Source organism: Oryzias latipes, chromosome 6 (genome assembly GCF_002234675.1).
Source record: "Oryzias latipes chromosome 6, ASM223467v1".
Lineage (NCBI taxonomy): Eukaryota > Metazoa > Chordata > Actinopteri > Beloniformes > Adrianichthyidae > Oryzias > Oryzias latipes.
In genome coordinates this window covers 29,115,536-29,131,295 of record NC_019864.2, presented here as the reverse complement: position 1 = coordinate 29,131,295, position 15,760 = coordinate 29,115,536, and positions in this window count along the sequence as shown.

The following is a 15,760-nucleotide window of genomic DNA, read 5'->3' as shown; positions in this document are numbered from 1 at the left end:
TCATTATGATTTCATATTTTATTTTACGTCTGTTTTTCTGCTATTTTCATGGTAATCAGATTTTTTACCAACTCGTGGGCACAAAGATCCAAAGAATTAGTGATGTGTACTCAGCCACTTTGCATATTTTTCCTTTTTGCTGTTTATGACATCTAGACGGCTTTTGGCAAAGCATTAGCTAAAACTCTTAGTGATTTGTTAGTCTGCATTTGTTTAATTTTCAGATGAAATGTTGACGTTATTTCATCTGAATGACTTTTAGAACGCTGAACAGGCATCAAAAAAAAGTTTCCCTGCTAATGAGAGCCAAAGCAGACTTTTGTTGATGGGGAAAATGAAGTGGCTGTTTCTGACAGCAAATCAGCAGCAGCTGAATAAATGCTGGCCTCTAGCTGTGTAAAGAAGAACCAGCGGGACGTCACATTTACATTCTCAACAAGCCATATTTGTTGCTAAAACAAAGCAGCAGAAAAAAAGGAAACATGCTTCTGAACAACGTGCTTCTGAATACTGATTTCCCTCGAATGTGTCCTGCAATCTGGCACACATTTCGCCAAAGTAATTACCATAAAAGCGAACATGCCATGTTGGCAGAATGTGATGCAATCACACATTGGGTGTTGTGATGAGCCAAGGTCACTGCAGAAAAACAATGTAATCACACGACGATGGAGGCCATCAGCGTCTTCTTCTTTGGTTACTAACGGAGCTGAACGTCTGGCAAACGGATTTCTATGAAAAGGTTAGGAAACAACAAAGAATTTGTTCAAATGCTCTTTGTTGTTTTGATTAATTTGCAGAAATCTCTTGACCTTGTGGCTAACTGTGACCATTGAGTGTGACTCAGTAAATCAAACATGGGAAAACTGCACATGATTGATTTCTGGAGCTCTCACTAAAAAGATCTGCAAACCTTTACTCAAAGGGGCAACAAAACGATGTTTTTAGGGGAAAATTTTAGGCTTCTCAGGTTCTGTCTGTCCTCTGAGACCTTTCCAGTATTTCAATCCTCTTCTTCAAATAGAAAAAAAAAGTCTTAGTCAATAATGATTTGCTGCTTAAAAACCAAATCATGCACAGACTCACTCAGCACTCCACAGACAGCAGCTTCCCTATAAGTCGCAGAGATCTTTTCATCCATCTCCACGAGAACATTTGGTGGCCGTTTTGTTTCCCTGGGAGTGATTTATTGTTGTAGATGAGGACGAGAGCAGGGAAGCCTTCCTCAAAAGAGGACCTGAAAGGCCTAAATTCAGCAAATAACCCCGAAAAATAAAATAAATAAATTAAACCAGGCCCAGAGTGGGAGGGGGTTGTTTTTTTGAAGTGCAGTTTTTAAAGAACTTCAACAGATGCAAAAAACAAAAATTAATGGAGACATTTTTAAAGGAAAAGCCTTGTGTCCCAAAAAGTATTTCCAGAAAGGTGCAGAAACAGCAAAGGATGCTCACACCTTTGTGTCCTGCTCTTCTTCGTTCTTGCTTCAGGCTGGCATTTTAGTTTGTGAAAGACATTTCTAACTCACCTTCTGAATATTTGAGTTTCCTTCTCAACCACAAAGACTTTATTCCCCCACTTTCCTGCCTCTCTCTTCAAAGTTTGACTGTTTTCTTACCTTTTGGAGGCACTTTCCTTAAAACAAGAAGAATATGTGGGCCTTCGCAGACGGCACGGTTCCTGCTGCAGACTGGATGCAGCCAGCGGATTGTTTGGAAGGCAATACAGCCACCATTCCCAACCATTTATGGAGTTGGCGTTGTGCTAAACTCAATTCAGCCGCATTTCAATGTGAAAGGATGAACTCCTAAAAATATCTGAACTGGCAAAAAAACTGCAGAACACAATAGAAAGATATAGTGGCTATTTTTTAATACATTACAAGTAAAGAAAGGGAATTTCTCCTATGTGACTGTGTTTTTTTCTGCAAAAAATATGCAACATGTGACAGAAAATCAACATTTTCCTCTATATTTGCATTCTCGGCTCGTCCAACAGAACACATATTTGCTAAATCATCTAAATCAACACAAATTATATCTATTATTCTAATTGTGGAAGATGCATGTTCCAGATGGCAGCAAACTGAGATTGATTCTGTTTTACAGTTCAATAAAAATGCAAAACCAGATGGACAAATTTAACTGTCCAAAAAAATTAAACAAACACTCCAGATTAACACCACAAATGAGCTCCATCTTTCCCTTTAACCCTTTTGCTATCTTAGATGACCCCACCCTTACATTGACATGTTCTCCCTACCATGACAAAGGTGGATAAAGGACACCAGTGAAGATCACAAATCATTGAAGAAAAAAGGATCAGAGCACTGTTTAGTGGGTCTAGATGACCCAACTCCCAATGTTAAAGTGCCGTGGAAAGCACAAGGATTACAGCAAGGCTTTGATGCCCGGAGGAAAGGGGGCAGTTACAACTTCACGATAAGCTCTTTAGGTGCAGGTGAGTCAGAGATTAATCTGTTTTTCTTTAAATAATGATTAAACAAAACTTTCTTATTTTCATGATAAACAAATATAAAGGAAAAATCTGGTTTAAAAAAAACAAAACAGGGATACATGTATATTAAATAATAGCAGGAAGGAAAAAATATTTGTCACAGTAAAAAATAATTTTTTCAACAACAAAAAAGAAATGAGAGTAAATAATATTTTTTTCTCCTAGTTTTAGTTTTAACAATGACAGAACTGAATTTTACAACAGTTTTAGGGCCAGTTTTTTAAAAACATTTTTTTTTGTTTAAAATTATGACTTTAAAGTTCAAGTTTGTTTTTTTTTTTTTTTTTTTTTTTTACTTAATTCTAAGTCTTTTTTCCCCTCTGCTGTCAGTTGCTATGGTGACAAACAAATTTTCCACGTGTGGGATCAATAAAGTATCTCTGATTCTGAAAATTACGAGAAAAAAGTCGTAACTGTTAAATTACAAGAATAAAGTCTTACATTTATTACATTTAGTAATAATCAATAAAAGTCATAGGCTAAATGTAATACTTTAAAACACGTACATTTATGAGAAAAAGTCTTTAGCTTTGCTCAAAGAGGAATCATGTGTTTTGTGAAGCTCTATTTCTGAACAAGTTAAAAAAACAAAGAAATTCTGAACGTTTTGGTGACTCAAAACCGCATTACTAATAGTTTAGCCGTTTCAGGGTTTGGTGTCAGTAAGTTTCATATGAGAGAAAAAAAGGTATAACTGTTAAATTACGGGAATAAAGTCGTACATGTACAACTTTAATAGTCAAAGGTAAATTTATGACTTTTTTTCTTGAAAATTCAAGTGTTTTAGGAGAAAAAAAGTGGTAACAAAACGTGAAATAGTTTTATTTCCGGATAAGTTTCAATAACAAAGAAATTCTGAACCTTTTGGGGACTCAAAATCAAAATATTATTAGTGTAGTCGGATTTCCAGGGATCGGTGTCAGTGTTTTGTATGTAAAGTAAGGAGCTCAGAGACACGTTTGGGTGTAGAGGTCCGCTGCTTTGTTCTGCCCTTTTTTATTCACAGGGTAATGAAAGAATTTGCTTTGGAAAAACAAACCGATCATTCTGTTGAAAACCTTAGGTATACAGCCTAAATCAGATATCATGGGTAACTGAAGGTTTTAAAACTCATCAAACATGGTCAAACACAGTTGTGATCATCAGATGTTTTACACAGAGGCGATGACGTTTGAAAAACTGTAAATTTCTCTATAAAAGTAGAACTCTTGCCCTTTGGGGGCTTCTGCTCTTCTTGCAAACAGCAGAAAAACAGGTTTTGTGCAAAACTTGAACACTGAAGCAACCAAAAAGCTTTGTATTATGGTCTTTTTCACTTATTCATTACATTTGTTTTTAACAGTTTTGATTGTTTAACTTTGCTGTACAGCACTTTGTTCAATCTTTAATTGTGTTAAAGTGCTTTATAAATAAACATTATGATGATGATAAACGTCTGACTCACAGCTCTCAGAGAATCATCCTGGCTGCTCCCCAGTTGTCCTTTGGATACATTTAAGGTGTTGTCAATGCAATCTCTTCATGTTCTATTCATCCTGGTTTAGGTCAAGTGGGCAGAAGTCCAAGCAAGGGTGCCCAGATCCTCCTCCTCCTCCTCCAGCAGGAGGACACTCACCCGTTTTACCATGTCTCTCGCAGATGTCCTGCTGGAGATGCTTCAATAGGTGATTAAAAGTCTAGCAGCATCTTCCTCAGATCTCCAAATGCTCTCAGCTGACTCGCCTCCGTACGAAGGAGCAGCTTGACTCTTATCTGAGCTTCAAATCCTTACATGCAGATGCAGCCACCAAGCAAAGAAAGCTAATTTTTACCACCAATATTCACGGTCCTGTCATCGCCAAAGGACGAAGGCCTTTTCTTTCAGCTGCTGCCTGAACCTCGCTGTCCCTCCTGTGAGAGATGAACCCACCACAGCGTGGGAAAGAGTGAATAATAACCCAAAATAACTGAGGATCAACAGATTTACAGAATAAATAAAGGTAACACATGAGTAAAGACTAGTCTCTGTCTAGTCAGAACTGTTCAAAGTTCTTCATATTTGCTTAAAAAAAAGGAAAATTAGAAACTTGTTTTTATTTTTCAGAATGAAAACTCGAGGAAGGACTCGTGAGGTTTAATCCCTTCATGCCTGAATATATTTTCAGCTATGTATAAATGTTTAAAACCTTTTTTCCAGTTTAAGGGGATGCTAAATAGAGTCCTGGATTATATGGTATGCTGCAATTTAGCCAGTTTAGCAACATACGAAATGAAGGGATTAATGTTCTGCTCTTTGTCCTACTGTGCCTTTGGAAACTCGTTAACGCAACTTTTTCTTCGGACAAAAGCTTCTTCGCAGCTAGTTCCTAAAAGTTCAAATATGAGAAGAAGAAATCTAACCTAAATATTTGGACTAAGATAAGTACGACTTAGTTTTAGGACGTCGAAGTGAGTATACAGTCCAGCAAGTGAACGGCATGTGCAGCAGCAGACCGACTTCTTGTGCACTCAGTTTGGTCAAACTGTCTGGGCTTTAAAACAGGTAAACTGGATGTTTAATAAGTTACAAATGTTTGGAAGCTCCTCTGTTTGATTTACAGTTTATTAACGTTTTATTCATACCGAGAAGGAGGATCTAAGCTAAGAGGCAGGGATGCTCAGTTGAGTTTAGTCTGTTTAGTTTAGCTATTACCTATGGAATTCTATGACTTTACGTTTTTATGTTTTATATTTATTACACAAAATACCTGTTTGAAGCCCATTGAGACGACTATTGTTGTAGTATTGGGCTATATAAATAAAATTGAATTGAATTCATTGATGGTACAGGATCTCTCTGCAACCCGTTAATGAAGCCATCGATATCCCTGCAGCTGTTCACTTCCAATCCTTTCTTCCTCCAACAAGGTCTGTGTGATGCTTCCGTCTGAAGAAGCACAGTTTTCAGCATTTTCTAAGTTCTTCTGCTAATGGAACAGACTATTTTCCTTCGTCTTTGTTGTTTTGTGTGAGACGGGGCGCATGTAACACTGTTTAGTCACCATCGGTGTTCTTGTGCGCATAACAGTTACATGGCTTAACCCTTGTGCTATCTTAGATGACCCCACCCTTACATTGACGTGTTCTCCCTACCAGGACAAAGGTGGATAAAGGTGGAAAGATTTCATGTAATCCATGGACACCAGTGAAGATCACAAATCATTGGAAAAAAAAAGGTTCAGCGCACTGTCTAGTGGGTCTAGATGACCCAACTCCCAATGTTAAAGTGCCTAGGATGGTACAAGGGATAGGGTGACAAATGGAGTGCTGGCTATGCGAATGAAAAGTCCAGAATGAGGTAGCGGTCCTCTACACCCAAACGTGTCTCTGAGCTCCTTATTTTAAACTCCGCATTACAGACACCGAACCCCGGAAAGCCGCCTACTCGAAAAATATTTTGATTTTGAGTCGCCAAATGGTTCAGAATTTCTTTGTTTTTGAAACTTATCTGGAAATGAAACTTCACAAAACGCTCCACGTCTTTTATCTTGTAGCACAGCTTTGATAAATAGACAACTTTGATGTGTTTTCTCATTACTTTAGTACTTTTTTTTTTTCCTCGTAAAACACTTATATTTACAAGAAAAAAAGTCAATAACCTTTGACTATAAAAGTTGTAAATATACAACTTTTTTCCCATAATTTAACAGCTATGAATTTTTTTTCTTGTCAATTTAGGATTTTAAAGCTGTAATAAATTCTTTTTTTTTTTTTTTTTTTTATAAAACGGCCGTGAAAGTCTGTTGCAGATAGGTTTTTCTAAAAAAACAAACAAAAAAAAAACAAATGTTTCAAAGTCAACATGTTGAATGGTGCCTTGATGTCGCTCCTCGGTGCGTGAATCATCTGGTTGATTCGTCACTGAGAAGGAAACCAGTCAGAAGCTCCATGAACAAAAGATGCAGCGAAGGAACTTTGCCATCCATCAGTGATTGACAGGGATTTATTTTGGCAGCACAGGTGAGCAAACATGCAAAGTTTTCTTCAAGTCTTCCGATCCTGGCACTTGTCAGTGAAATAACGAGGCAGACCAGCATTCTTGTGCAGCAGAGACATCTGACAGAACATGCTAATGTCAGCCTACTGCCTCTGAGCTGTTGTGTTTTTTTCACAGCTAAACTGAGATTTTTGACAGTGTTTACTTCTTAAAAAGACCAGAGGCCAGCTCTTGTACTAAAAACTGACATTTAAGCAAACCAGAATGAAAATAGTCTCCTAATATGCATGAATGAAAATGGTATTGAGAATGATTTCAACCTTCATTTTAGATTGGTGCCAGAATTTCCGACCCTCAAGAATGTCAGAAATCTTGCTGGATTTTCCAGATTCCTGCCATCTCACCTTGTCGTGTCATCCACTTACACTTTGGTCTTCTCTTATTAAAGCTTCATCATCCCCCCCAGTGAGGAGCTTTTCTCATCTTCATCACCCTCCGTCGGTCGCAGTGCTCTGCCTTTGTGTTTGTAACTCTCAGATAGTGTTTACTATGCAGCTTTAGCCAGTATAAGCAATGAAAGAGGAGTGGATCATCAAAGTGAAGTCGACATGATCTAAAGGGCAAACTCTGAGACTCAGCACATAATTCATCCCATTACAGGAATGATGAATGTGCTTGGATTTATGTAAGATGACAGATAAAGAGAGCATTTTCTTCTCTGTCCCTCTTCATCGCTCTGATAGTTTATCTGTGCTGTCTGCTTGTCTGTTATTTACTGTCACTCTGAAACCTGATCCTTCTTCCGCTGGCTTGTTGTTTGCATCAGTGTATAAAACAGACTTCATACAGGTGGGCTAATAACTTAGCAGAAATGTCGGAAATAGAAATCTTTAAACATCCACCAAGATGAAAATTGTGTTTTTGGTGTTTTTTAACATGTTCTTGTGGAATGTTTCCGATGATGGAGGACATACTGTATATAAAGAAAATTAAGTTTAGAACTGCATTTCTGAGTATTAATAGTGTTGTGAATCAGGAGCTGTGTGAAAAAGACCGTATTTGTGACGCAGAAATACACTGGACAGGCCACGAGCTCCCTGCTCCACTCCATTCTGATGCATCTTCCACTTGTAGACAAATAGATCCTTGTACGTCTTTGTTTTTTTTTTGTCTGAGCTGGAATCTGGATCTAAACTGAACGGCTGCATAGCACCAATATTGCTGCCATTTTTTTTGTGCTGCTTATGTTAGGCTGGAGATGTTAGGGACTGTGAGCCAGCTGGATGGTCTGTAGACAGGGAGCTCTCAGAAATGGAGGAAGGGTCAAATTTCTAATGAGGAATGATGTCCCAGAAAATAACACAGGTTTTAGGATTTTCCCTAAAAACGGCATAATCATGAATCATTGAAAGAGCACTGGGATTGCTTTGAAAATATTTCCAAAGGTGATCAGAGTGGGGCTTTAATTTAGCCAGGCTGTCTCCGTGAACCAGGTGGATTTTTGTGGGGATTTTCAGTCTTTTTTGCTGTCTGTCTGCTTTAATAATAGGATCACAATGAACACAGGGGTCCCCCAAGGATGTGTGCTGAGCCCCCTTCTCTTCACTCTGCTGACTCACGACTGCACCCCAACATCAAGCTCCAACCTCTTCATCAAGTTTGTGGATGACACAACAGTGGTGGGTCTCAACAACAACGATGAGACCACCTACAGAAGAGAGGTGAGCAGGCTGGCTCTGTGGTGCAAAGACAACAATCTCCACCTGAATGTGGAGAAGACAAAGGAGATGGTTGTGGACTTCAGGAGAACTCACACCCAGCACGCTCCACGCATCATCAATGGTGCTGCTGTGGAAAGGTGAGCTGCACCAAGTTCCTGGGGGTGCACATCTCCGATGACCTGTCTTGGAACCACAACACTGCATCACTGGCCAAGAAAGCCCAACAACGCCTGTACTTCCTCCGCAAACTGAAGAGGGCCAGAGCTCCTCCCCCATCATGCAGACCTTCTACAGGGGCCGTGTGGTACGGAGCCTGCGCCACGTCCTGCCGGAAGACTCTGCAGCACGTTGTGAAAACAGCTGAGAAGATCATCGGCGTCCCTCTCATTGGCCTCTTGGACATTGATCACCCCCGCCTCACCTGCAAAGCCATCAGGATTGCAGGGGACCCCTCCCACCCATCCCAGAGTCACTTCCTCCTGCTGCCATCAGGGAGGAGACTGCAAAGTCTCCAGGCCAGAACCAGCAGACTCAAGGACAGTTTCCTCCACCAGGCGATAAGGAAACTCAACTTCCTCCCTGCCCTCCCCCTTCTGCCCCCTCCAATCCCTGCTACAAACTCACACTGAAAAACTTTCACAGCTGTTCAGAACATCATCTTCACCAAAGACTGCCATCACAGACTCATCTACTTACTGTTCTTAGCACTGTTGTCACTTTAAACTGTCACTTTAAGCATCTCATTGCTCTTTTGCTCTGTTTAGATTGCTGTTATTCTTCTTCTTAACCCTTGTGCTATCCTATGACCCCACCATTCCATTGACGTGTTCTCCCTACCATCACAAAGGTGGATAAAGGTGGAAAGATTTCATGTAATCCATGGACACCAGTGAAGATCACAAATCATTGAAGAAAAAAAGGTTCAGAGCACTGTGTAGTGGGTCTAGATGACCCAACTCCCAACGTTAACGTGCCTAGGATAGCACAAGGGTTACAACTGTTTTTTTCTCTATTTTATTTTATTATATCATTTTATAAGCTGCTTGGCGAGAGGAAAGTAATTTAATCTGAGCTGTATGTCTTGTGTAGGCAGCATATTTAACAATAAAGCTGACTTTGACTTGACTTTTTGATCTGCATCCGCTCAGGAATCCTGCGGTGGGAATCCACTGTGAAGCAAACAGAAGGGAGCGAACACCGATAGCATTTCATAACAGAAAGGGGAAATTTGTTAGAACAAAGAGGAAAATTGTCATTTTAACCCCAAGACAAAACAACATGGGCTAACAGAACATATCAATCTGAGAAACCCGCAGAAAGAATGGGAAAAAAAGCCTCTAAGAACAGAGTCCATGTTGCGGTGTCTGTCATGCAACAACATGTAGTGAAACAAATGATCTATCAGACTCACTTCCAATTAAAATGTTTCTTTTTCAGTCTGTGAAAATATTCTTTGCAAATACCAGTTTTAAGAGTTTTTCTTTCAGGCCATACAACGCCACTTGCAGCTTTACGTTTTATGTTTTAGCTTCATCCTGTTAGCTTACTGACACTTTTTAATAGGATCATTTGGAAATGGGGATAAAATCTCACCTCCATTGACTCACCTGTGCCAGTGTTTGCAAAATGCAGTGATTTCATGTTAAAAAAAAAAAGACGTCCTAAAATCTATTAAATGAGAATAAACTAACATTAACTCAAAATGAATTTCCACCTCTGGAACCTTTTTCCAGGAATAAATCCCACTGGGAAATGGGAGGCAGGTCATTATTACCAGTTGTGCTGCATAATATTTACACTGTGTATGCTTATGTGATATGAAAGGGTTTATTTTTCAATAAATGGAGCTTAAAAGCTTCATAAATAATATCAGTGCCTACACATCATCTGTGAAATGTCTTAGCCTGCATGATAAAGGTTTTGTTTTTTATTTTTGAGATAATAAAACCAATCAGAGACAGATTTGTGTCACATAATAAAACTGACTCAACTAAAAAAACATTTCAGTGTTTTAGAAAAAGGGGATGTTGGGTTAAAGGGCTTGTTTGCAGATCAGTTTGTCATGTTGGACTTTCATTTGGCACAAATTCAATCCCATGTTGCTCCTGGCCCTGAAAAGAGCACCAGTACTTTTTTTTTTTAAACAACAATTTATATGCATTATGTTATTCTTTTTTTGTGTGTAAACATTCTAAATAAAGCAAAATTAGAAGCTCAAATCAGAGACAGTTTTCTGTGTTGCAGCTCAACATAATCCACAGGGAAGTCAGCGTTTGCAGCTTCACAGTCAGGTGTCTCGGGTAATGACGCGCTCCTTGGTGTGTCACTTTGCAGCAGTCCAAAACATGCATCCTATGAGCACGGTGGGAGCTCTGCAGTGAACCCAAATGGGTCTGCTTATCAGAAATTACAGCTATATACTTTTACAATCGATCTATCGCGTTACCATGGTGACTGCGAGGCTGAACTGCACACAGCAGCAACTAGCAAGCTATGATGTTATTTCATCTTTTTCTGTTAATAATAATTTTTCTAGAATGGCACATAATTAAAAGGTCAGAACAAACATAACAAAAATAAAATTCCTTTTGATTGTGAAAGTCGCACAACTTGGAATTTTTCACATCCACTTATGAGGACAAAAAAACACAATCTTTCCTCTTCACCCATAGGTTTGTTGTGATGAACACTAAAAGTCAAGTGCTGGATAATAAACATTACAACCTTCGCTCAGACAACCTAGCACTTAACCGAAGCCTGTGAAATGCCATCAGAAAGAACAAGAGGACGGCTGTCAGTTTCAATCTGCAGGGATGGAAATCTGTGAGATGGAAAATAATCCATAAAAATGTTTTCTGGGTTTGAAATTTTACTGGGTGCAAATCGATACTACATCAAACTTTGGAAAAGTTTGGAAAATGGAAAAGTTCTTAATGTCTAATATATACCTGTAAAGGTACAAAGATTTGAGATTTGAGTTTTGAGATCTTTTACAGTATAACTCCAATTATGTTGTAAAACTTTTGAGCATTAGAGGAGAAATTAGGCATCCTTTTTACCTTTAAGTAAAAAATCCTGAACACCCCTGGACATGTCCATCAACAATAGGAAAAGGTAGGGATTGACTGTTTCTCAGCAAGGCTCAGGAATATATTTTTCCTCACAAATGATCACCAAGATGTTTTTCCGACTCACTGAAGTTTGGAGCGAAAAGTTTTGACTTCAGTTTTGTACTTTGAACTTATTTTTTTGTACCCATAGCTTACAACTTGAAACTTTGTTAAAACACAGACTGTATGTGCATTTATTTAAATGATGCACACGTAGGGGGTCCACGGTGCATGCATGTGCCGATCGGTGAGAGGGATACCCACTGTAAGAATGTAATCATGTTTGGTTGAGAGCAGTACAGAGCGCTACCCTCATCCTGCCATGATTGGATAGAGATTCTAGAAACATGATTGGATGATCAAAATTCGACACTCAATGGTTCTTCCATGCCTGCCACATTTGGTGAAACATGTGTTGCAGGTTTTGTTTTGCACCTGTAGCATGAAACTTGAAACTTTTTTTTTTAAATTTATTTTACAAAACATAACTTACAAGTACAAAACAAAAGTCCCAAGTCTAGCTCCATCCTAAAGACCCAAACTGCAAACATTTATAACATTAACCAAATTACAAATACATCCATCCATCCAACGATCCTTCAATCTTCAGAACGTCTTTTGGGGTCAACAGGATGCCGGAGCCAAACCAGCTACTGTTGGGTGAAGGCAGGGTACCCTCTGAACATCAGTCCATTGCAGGGTCACACACTCACATTCGCCAAGGGGCGAATTTTTGGACCATGGAAACTCACAGCTTTAATCATCATCTTAAATTGCTTTTCGGCTTTGCTATAAAGGAAAAAAAAGCCTAATTGATGTATGATTTTGCATAACATAGCTGAATGTCATTTGTATTCTAAAAAAAAAGGAAAAATATTTGGAAAAGATCCAAACTACCGTCTGGCTTTCTAATGAAGGTTCATGTTGGCTCTGCTGCAGAAAACGAAGGTCCTCACAAAAACTGCACCTTTGATGAAGGTCATGAGAACAAGCCAAAAAAGGTTTGACTAATCCAAATGAATTCATGCACTACAGTGCATCATATAGTCACACCCACATATTCAAACTAGACCCAAAGAAGTTCACTATCTCTTAAAAAAAATAAAAAAAACTCCACCAAACTGGATGTTCCTGTTAAACTCCACACCCCCGTCCTTTTGAAACCTGCTACCCTATGAGACGCACATTTGCAAGTCTATTCATATATCCTTCTTAATCACAGCTACAATCCCAAAGGACTTCCCAACACCCACAGCATGGGAACAATGTATGCGAGCTGCGACCTCTTCAACCGTCAGACTTTGCAAGCGAGAAATACTCCCACTTTACACCCCTACTCCAGCGCTTCAGTAGGTGTGCACCACAGCATTTGTCTGTATAGGAGAACGCGTCATTAAGAAGGGGGGAGGAAATAACTCTACAAATGCTGATTGATTTGTTTACAAAGTTTAACTTCTGGAATACATTAAACTCATATTTTAGCTTAACGTCTGGTGAAAATATTTTATCGTTATGTCAAGGAGAGGCACAAAGTCCATGGAAAAAAGAAAAGAAAAGAAGAAAGAAAGAAAATTGCAGGGCAAAAAATGCAACGCACGTTGCTATTTTGGAAAGGACATTGCAAAAATCCGACGATCAGCGTTCAGCAGAGACATGCAAACAACTTTTAGCTGCAGAAAGAAAAAACATTGAATCCATCCTTTTCAAGAACAGCTTCTCTGAACAAATTAAACCAAAAAAAAATAATAAATTAATAAAAGAACAATTGATCTATTTACCATTACAATAAGTTAATTTAATGCTGTGTTGGCAACATCTGCAGTATATTTTATTTACTATTTCAGAAAACCTTTGCTTATTACTCTTTTTAATTTGTGTCCTTGGAAAACAAATTGCTTTATTTTTTTAAGCAAACTCCTGCCAAAATGATTAATTGCATCTTAACAAAATCTTTTCTTGGCTCAGAGAGCTTATGTGTCTCTCTAAAAACACACGAGTGGACCAATAATTAATTTAACACGAAATTATAAAAATAAAATAGCAGAAATTTTCAAAATTGTAAAATCAAGCAGTAATAAACCTTTTAACATTGTTCTCAGTTGTATGCATATTTTTAATTATGCTGTGCAAGAAGCTAACTTTATATGAATTTATAGCAGTTTTATCTATTGTCATGTAATAAATCTATCAATGACACAATTGCAGTGAAGTCAATTATGATGCCTTACATAGTGGGATGCAAAGAGATGCAAACGTACAATATTGGACAAGAAGGGAAACAGTATTTTATTAGTTTCTCTGTGTTACGATTGGCTCTAGACCGTAAAACATAAGAGGGAAGACGAAACCGGTTTTAGCACTCAAAGTATTTTTACTATACTTAAACAATCCACATAGCAAAGTATGAAGATGTGGTGTTGCACGTGTGTCTGGGAATGAAGTGTATGCTTGTAAAATGGGGAAAACAAACAGAACCAAATAGCGGACGATCTGGCTGTGGCAGGAAAACCAGAGGATGGGGTCTTCTGAAGAGCTCCTAAGGTGATCATTTACATCCTTCGCATGATTTCTAAATACCTTTGCAGGAGGAGAAGAAACCGAGCAGGAACACAGCCATATGGCCCATGGCCGTAACATTCTGCATGTCTGGAAATACAAATAGCTCATTGAATTTTCTGCATGACAGAAAATGTGATGTTATATTTTTTCATGTAACATTATTGCTAGACTGAAGATCTATTCTTTTATTAAAGCTCTAAGTTTGCCCTTACATTATTGACCTTTTTTAATCTCAAAAGACAAACAAGCAATATGTTTTCAAAGAAGAAACTTTGCTTTGGGAAAACACATGGCATGCACTTTCTTAGTTTTATTTCTGCTACAAGAAAGATCAAGTGTTTCTGCACTGAGAGGAATTTAGGAAGGAAAGCTGGCATGGGGCCTGAGGGCACAGCCAAGTCCATTCCAAGTCAATTGGTTTGTGATTTAATGTTTAAAAACATATTTCTTCAAATCCCTGTCACTGTGTTAGAGCCAAAAACTGTAAATGAGAACTGGACTGATCCCCGGACGTTAAAACTTGAAGTAGTTCCAAGGCGCCAAAATCCCATAGACTTCTATGGAGAAATAACTCAGTCATTCTATTGGTCAGAAGAACCATTCTTGCTCTGATTCCCCTTTTTTTTTTTTTTTAAATGTTCTTGATTATCGTCATTTTTTTCACGACAATTTTTCTGTAGTTCAACTAATTAAGTGACCAATCACATGCCTCAATAAAACAGGTGGTCTCACGTCAGAAACATTTGATTGTCAGATTTCGTGTAGCCCACTTTCAAGTATTAGGGGTGTTGTCTACCAACAAGCCCATTCCTGATTGGCGAGAGTGGTTGCCATGGAATTGTTGACTCAGACCGACCAATCCCTGCTGACTGACGTCGTCTGTATTGCAAAGAAACTAGGCGTAGCTGGAAATATATAATTTTACAGTCAATGGTTAAAACTCCTAGAAGTGTATATTGTGTAGGTGTTAATGGCCGACGAAGTGTGCATTATCACAAATTAACACGACAGACGGCTGCTTCTGCAAAATGCTTCAATTCTGATAATGCACACTTCGAAGACCATTAACCAGTTTATACTATACCATGGTCACTTACAAAAGAAATAAACATTCAACCAGTTTTTGTTACTTTATTCTTGCTATTTTTTCGGTTTGGATCAGTTCTTCACCAAAAGTGGACTATTTGTTACGCTCCGACCACCTATCTCGTGTGCAGTGGCAAAAGAAAGCGATATATATATGCTGATGGTCTCGATGGGTTAAATAAAGCATCAGTTCAGAGAGAAAGTTCCCCTCTCACTGCTTGTTTTAGTCCAGATGATGAAGCTAAAGTTTGTTTTAAAGAAGCTGGCGCAGTGATATAAAAACATTTATGCTATGTGACCGGAACTTCTTTTTTAGGCGTGCAGTTATCACTTTTTAATGCACACCCAGCAGCCAATCAGAATTGAGAATTCAGCGGGACCACGGTATAAGTGCTATTAATGCACATGAATAAAATAAATTGTGTTGAAAGGATGAAATGTTACTGTATAGCTGAGCAGAATCATAAACAAGAGATTATTAGTGTGTTAACTAAGAAAACATAAAAAAATAGTTTATTTTGATGCAATAAAATACATTTTGAGCGACACACAAATCTTTGCTAATTCTCTGGGTGATGTATGTGTGCTGATATGAATGCAGACTGATGCATGGATGTGTTTAAACATTTTTCTTTGCATTTACAGGTTTGACCTCATACCATAGTAAAGCTGGGTATGTATTTGGATAAATACATTAGTAAACGAATAAGTAAATATTCTCACAACCAGCCAATAAATAAATAATTGCTTGTTTTCATGATAATATTGATAATAATAATATTTTTTCTTTCACCATGGATGCATGTTTGCTTGTG